This window comes from Panulirus ornatus, chromosome 59, assembly GCF_036320965.1.
Source record: "Panulirus ornatus isolate Po-2019 chromosome 59, ASM3632096v1, whole genome shotgun sequence".
In the NCBI taxonomy this organism is placed as follows: domain Eukaryota; kingdom Metazoa; phylum Arthropoda; class Malacostraca; order Decapoda; family Palinuridae; genus Panulirus; species Panulirus ornatus.
In genome coordinates, this window is record NC_092282.1 from 11,406,487 (window position 1) to 11,412,137 (window position 5,651).

At 45.8% G+C, this 5,651-nt stretch overlaps 1 protein-coding gene across 1 annotated transcript in view; it reads right to left on the bottom strand.

Annotated features, from left to right (window-relative positions):
• Positions 1–5,421, bottom strand: part of LOC139767326 (uncharacterized) — a 206,833-nt gene extending 201,412 nt beyond the window's left edge. Inside the window, exon 1 of the mRNA XM_071696625.1 lies at positions 5,215–5,421. The gene's annotated coding sequence lies outside the window, so the exon portion shown is untranslated. The remainder of the gene's footprint in view (positions 1–5,214) is intronic.
• Between the last annotated feature and the right edge of the window lie 230 nt (positions 5,422–5,651).

Genomic DNA, 5,651 nt, shown 5'->3' on the forward strand with positions numbered 1-5,651 from the left:
GGCGCGCCGTCGAGACCCAGTGAGTTGCTGCTTTTAATTTCCTGAGATTCTTGTTGACTGCCTCGCTGGTGAGCTTCCCTCAGACATCTGCTGGGGCTGTCTGTTCCAGTCCGCAGGTCCGATTTTCTCATTTATACCAATAAATCTTGAATGCTGCAGTACGGGTGTATTCTGCGGGTCTCCTGCCTTGTCTGCTGCAGTCAACAATCGCTAGGCTGCTAGGCTTGCTTTTTTTAATTCCACGGTTTCAGTATATATATATATATATATATATATATATATATATATATATATATGTATATATATATATATATATATATATATATATATATATATATATATATATATATATATATATATATATGCGCCTGAGGTAGCGCTAGGAAAAGACAACAAAGGCCGCATTGGTTCACACTCAGTCTCTAGCTGTCATGTATAATGCACCGAAACCACAGCTCCCTTTCCACATCCTGGCCCCACAAAACTTTCCATGGTTATATATATATATATATATATATATATATATATATATATATATATATATATATATGTATATATACACACAGGCTCTTCTGAGGCGGATTCTTCTTTACCAAAGTTTTTTTTCCCGTCTCTCAACCAGGGCACTCAGTCAGGTTTCTAGTTTCCCTAACTTTGTATAATATAACCGAATTCGTGGGTGAATTTGGTATGTAAATGTTATTGGAAATGTTACTGCATATATTCATGTACAGACTCACCTACTGACTGTCAAACAGCGCCCTACCAACACGCACGTGGGGATGAGCTGACGTAACTTATGGTCCAGCATGTAAGTACATAACTGTGGAATGGAAAATGGGCACTCGTACACCCACCCCTGGCACTCACACACATACCGCTGGCACTCATCTGCCCACCCTTGGCACTTGCACACCCACCCCTGGCACTCGTAAACCCACCCTTGGTACTTGTACATCCACCCCTGGCGCTCGTAGACCCACCCCTGGCTCTCGTACACATCCCAACAGCACTCGCATGCCCACCCCTGGCACTTTGTACACCCACCCCTGGCACTCGTACACCCACCCCTGGCACTTGCACACCCACCCCTGGCACTCGTAAACCCACCCTTGGTACTTGTACACCCACCCCTGGCACTTGCACACCCACCCTTGGCTCTCGTACACATACCGCGGGCACTCGCACGTCCACCCCTGTCACTCGTACACCCAACCCTATCACTCCTCCTCCCCACCGCGAGGTTGCTGGTACAGACAGATGGTTTACGGAGGAATTTACAGAATTTACACCGGGGGACGTGCGAAGTCCCTCCCTCAGCGGCTTGTCGAAAAGGGGCGTTTGATCCTGTAAGATCTTATTCTTCTTCTCGACCTCAAGTGTGTTGAGCGGGTCGCTGGGGTCTGAGGCGAGAGGAAGGGAGTCGACCAGAAGGCGAAGAAAGCAAGGAGAGGACGGGAGTCGACCAGAAGGCGAAGAAAGCAAGAAGAGGACGGGAGTCGACCAGAAGGCGAAGACAACGAGGAGAGGAAGGGAGTCGACCAGAAGGCGAAGAAAGCAAGGAGAGGACGGGAGTCGACCAGAAGGCGAAGACAACGAGGAGAGGACGGGAGTCGACCAGAAGGCGAAGACAACGAGGAAAGGACGGGCGTCGACCAGAAGGCGAAGACAACGAGGAGAGGACGGGAGTCGACCAGAAGGCGAAGACAACGAGGAGAGGACGGGAGTCGACCCGAAGGGGAATGAAAACAGGGAGGAACTAGAGTAAAGTTGAGGAGGAAGCCTTAAGTACGAATTATACATTAATAGTCAAGGTAATGAAGGACTGTGTGTGTGTGTGTGTGTGTGTGTGTGTGTGTGTGTGTGTTTGTGTGTGTGTACGACCTTGAGCACGTCGGTACGATCCTTGAGCACGACGGTACTGTCGTTTGAGCAGGACGGTACAGCCCTTGATCACGACGGTACAACCTTTGAGCACGACGGTACGATATGAGCAGGACGGTACGATCCTTGAGCATGATCGCCAGCTTGACCTTTGACCTGATTTTTAAGACTAAGGTCAAAGGTCAGAGCAACCATGACTAAGCGTGTTGTCCCGTTATTGCTGAAGGGTCGTGCTGTCGTAGCTCAATGGTCGTATCGTCGTGCCTCACAGCTGCACTGTCGTAGCTCAGCGTCCTACCGACGTAGCTCAAGGGTCGTACTGTCGTAGCTCAAGGGTCGTACCGTCGTAGCTCAATGGTCGTACCGTCGTACCTCACAGTTGCACTGTCGTAGCTCAGCGTCCTACCGTCGTAGCTCAGCGTCCTACCGACGTAGCTCGAGTCGTACTGTCCTAACCCAAGGGTCGTACCGTCGTAACCCAAGAGTCGTACTGTCGCAGCTCAGAGTCGTACTGTCGTAGGCCAGGGGGTCGTACCGTCGCCCTTCAGCGGGTGGCAACGCATGAAAAACATTGTGGAAGGGAAACTTCGTTCTGGCACGCACCAGGGATTTATTCTTTTTTTTTTCGGAAGGATCGAAAAAAAGAAAAAAATCTTTTCGAAAGATTTTGAGGGAGATATTTTTTCAACCCCCCTTGTGACTGTAGGGTATAACAGAAAATGGGACAAAGTTGTCTCGAGGTATTGACTCCCGGCTGTGAGGGTTTCTTCCCATGGTATTTGGGCGTTTAAAGAGAAACAAAATACCTTGTCCTCTGCACTTATTGATCAACGTCGATTTGGCTTTAAAGAGCCAGGAAACCTGGATATAGTTAATGCTGCTGCAGAGTTCCCTTGTGATGCTCAACTATATAACTTAGGGTAAGTGTACATTACCGTACGATTGGCTCTCACTCTGAACCAAATATTTCCCCAATATTCCAAACATCTGACATTTACTAAGTCAACAACTGACACCGAATCAACTGGTTAGTAAATTCTGGACTGAAATTCTTAAAATCAGTCGTGTAATATTCTTAGTCTAACCGAGCGCTGAAGTCATAAAGTCTCTACATTTAGGATACTCTTAATATCTACGTAGGTTACGGGTGATGTGCAATCACGGCTCTGGGGTACCGGGTGCGTTGGTGCCAGAAGCGCGCGAGGTCACAAGTACCATAGGCCAAGACTGGTGCGTTCTTCTTTCTGTCCTCACTCACCCACAACCCGGGCCACTGGCGGTCATGACACAGCCCCACAGTCTCTCACATCTCATACAACTTTCCATACTCATACGACTCAAAATTTAGCACTTAGCCTTTCCTGCGTGGTGAGCCATACGCGCTCGCCCTACCATTTCTCAAAATCTCGTCATTGGGATGTAGGTAAACACACACTCCCTCTAGTCATGTCCACAGCCATTAATATGTCAATTTCAGATCGACTTCCTACACCAATTTCCACCCCGCCGCTTAGGTCAGGGGGGAGTCACGTCCCAGGAGCAATATATAAAGAGAACAAACTTTTACACCGCCTCCTGTGTAACTGTCCCGCGACCAGTTTGTTAAAATTCGTGGGGAGGGGGAAAAGGTGCAGTGTTCCTGTGCACGGGTGGAAAATTGTGCATTTGGCCTTGGCGTGTGTTGCCATCTCGACTCCGACCGGCGAAAGTCGCTGGGGCGCGGCGGGCGAGTGGAGGAAATTCGCCTGTACTACGTTAACAATTGAAAACGGGGAAAAGAAAAGACAAAAAAAAAACGGGCGAAAAGAAAACGTTGCTTAGAGTTGGATGCGTCGAGAGGGTTTGAGTGACAGTGGATGGTGGGTTGGGACGGATTCTGGGTGAGGGCTTAACACAAGAGGTGTTGGGGTGTGTCGCCTCTCCAGAGGTCAGATGGGAGACGAGAGGCGTTGTGAATGAAGAGAGAGAGGGAAAAATAGTTTGGTCTGTGATGATAGGATGAAGGTGAAATCGCACTTCAGTAGGAGTTTATACCATTATATTCAACACGTAATTTTTCTATACAGGTGGCACGATATGTTACGTGGAGACAGACAATCCACCTCAACATCAGGTGATGCTAATACTTAACAAAGTTATTAAAGTCCCAACATCACGTTATATTCCCGCCGTCAAACACCCATCCTAAAAGACGAAGCACTGTCTGCTTTGTCTGGCCATAACCGGTGTAAGGAAGAGCGATTAAGTCGGGTTGGGTGAGGTGGGGGTCACGTGGCAGGGGTTGACCTGGGTAGCTGGGTGTGTCTTGAACATTATTTTTGTTGTTTTCGTATTTTATCAATTCTCTCATAATGATTTGGTTAATGCTAGGATGGGCTTTGCAACTGTGTGGGGACAAATTAAAGTTTTAGTATTAGCAATTAAGACAGATTCAATGACGTTACGTGTGGCATAATCATCAGAGGGGTTTAAAATAACGGGATTTTCAAGATCTATGGCCAGGGTGATCATTTTCATGACAGTGTTTAGCGATCGCATTTTTGTGGTCATCCCTGCGTACTGAATGACGGTGCCAATAACACATCTCCGTTACAGTTATACCTGTCTGGCCAACATGAATATATTTACATGCCTTGCATTTGGCGGCGTAAACACTCCCAATTGTTACATGATTTGGCCTTCTATTGATCAAGGTCTTACTGATGGTGTTATTGTACTGGAGAGCAACATTGCAAGCACTGTTATTTTTGCTAAGTTGGGAGAATAGGCCAACACTAAACATTTAGACATCCTTATTTGTCACATTTTTGTTACAAGAAGCATAATGTGTCTACCTAACTTTCCACACACACACACACACACACACACACACACACATATATATATATATATATATATATATATATATATATATATATATATATATATATATATATATATATATATATTCACCAAAATGATCTTGAAAAGTTCATCTTGTTTCATTCATACGAACTTTTATGAAATAATACTATATGGATTCACGATATGAAAAATATTAAATACTTTTAACACGCATAAAAAAAATTGTATAGCTTATACATAAATAAAAACACGACTATCCAATTGTATTGTCAACGAAATTCTATCAGAATCACCGTACGAGGTATGACCATAAACAATGTGTAAACAATTCCCCCCTCCCACCCCAAGCGCGTACGAGATATGAACGTAAACATCACATCCCTCCTTCCCCCTCCCGAAGTGAGTAGTGGGTTTCGAAGCCTAGCACAGCGCTTCACCATGGGCGTCCAACGTGCATTATATCATCCAAGCCGAAAAATACCTTACCTCGTCACGGTCATCTAGCGTCCTCAGTATAACTCCTTGATCCTAATGGATGGCACTATGAACTGTGGTATTAATTTAATGCCTCTTCGTCACGAACACATGTCCATGGCATCATCCAACTGAATGTTTACACTTTTTGAATGTCCGTACGCCCGACGTACATAGACGCTTTAGGGGCACCAGCCGACGTTCTTATATTCACTGGTAAGTAAATAATATTCTCAACGTAACACTGACGTAACACTGCCGAAAAACGCGGTTAAGAACAGTTTTACAAACACAGAAACACTGGCTACATCCTCTACCCGCCAGCGCTCTGGGTAAACTAGGGGAAGTTCCTTACCAAAGATGAACCAAAGAGAATGTAATTAGGAAGAGTAACTCCTCCTGATCACCAGTATTTTTGAGTTGTTAAAAATGTTGCCACCAGCGCCATC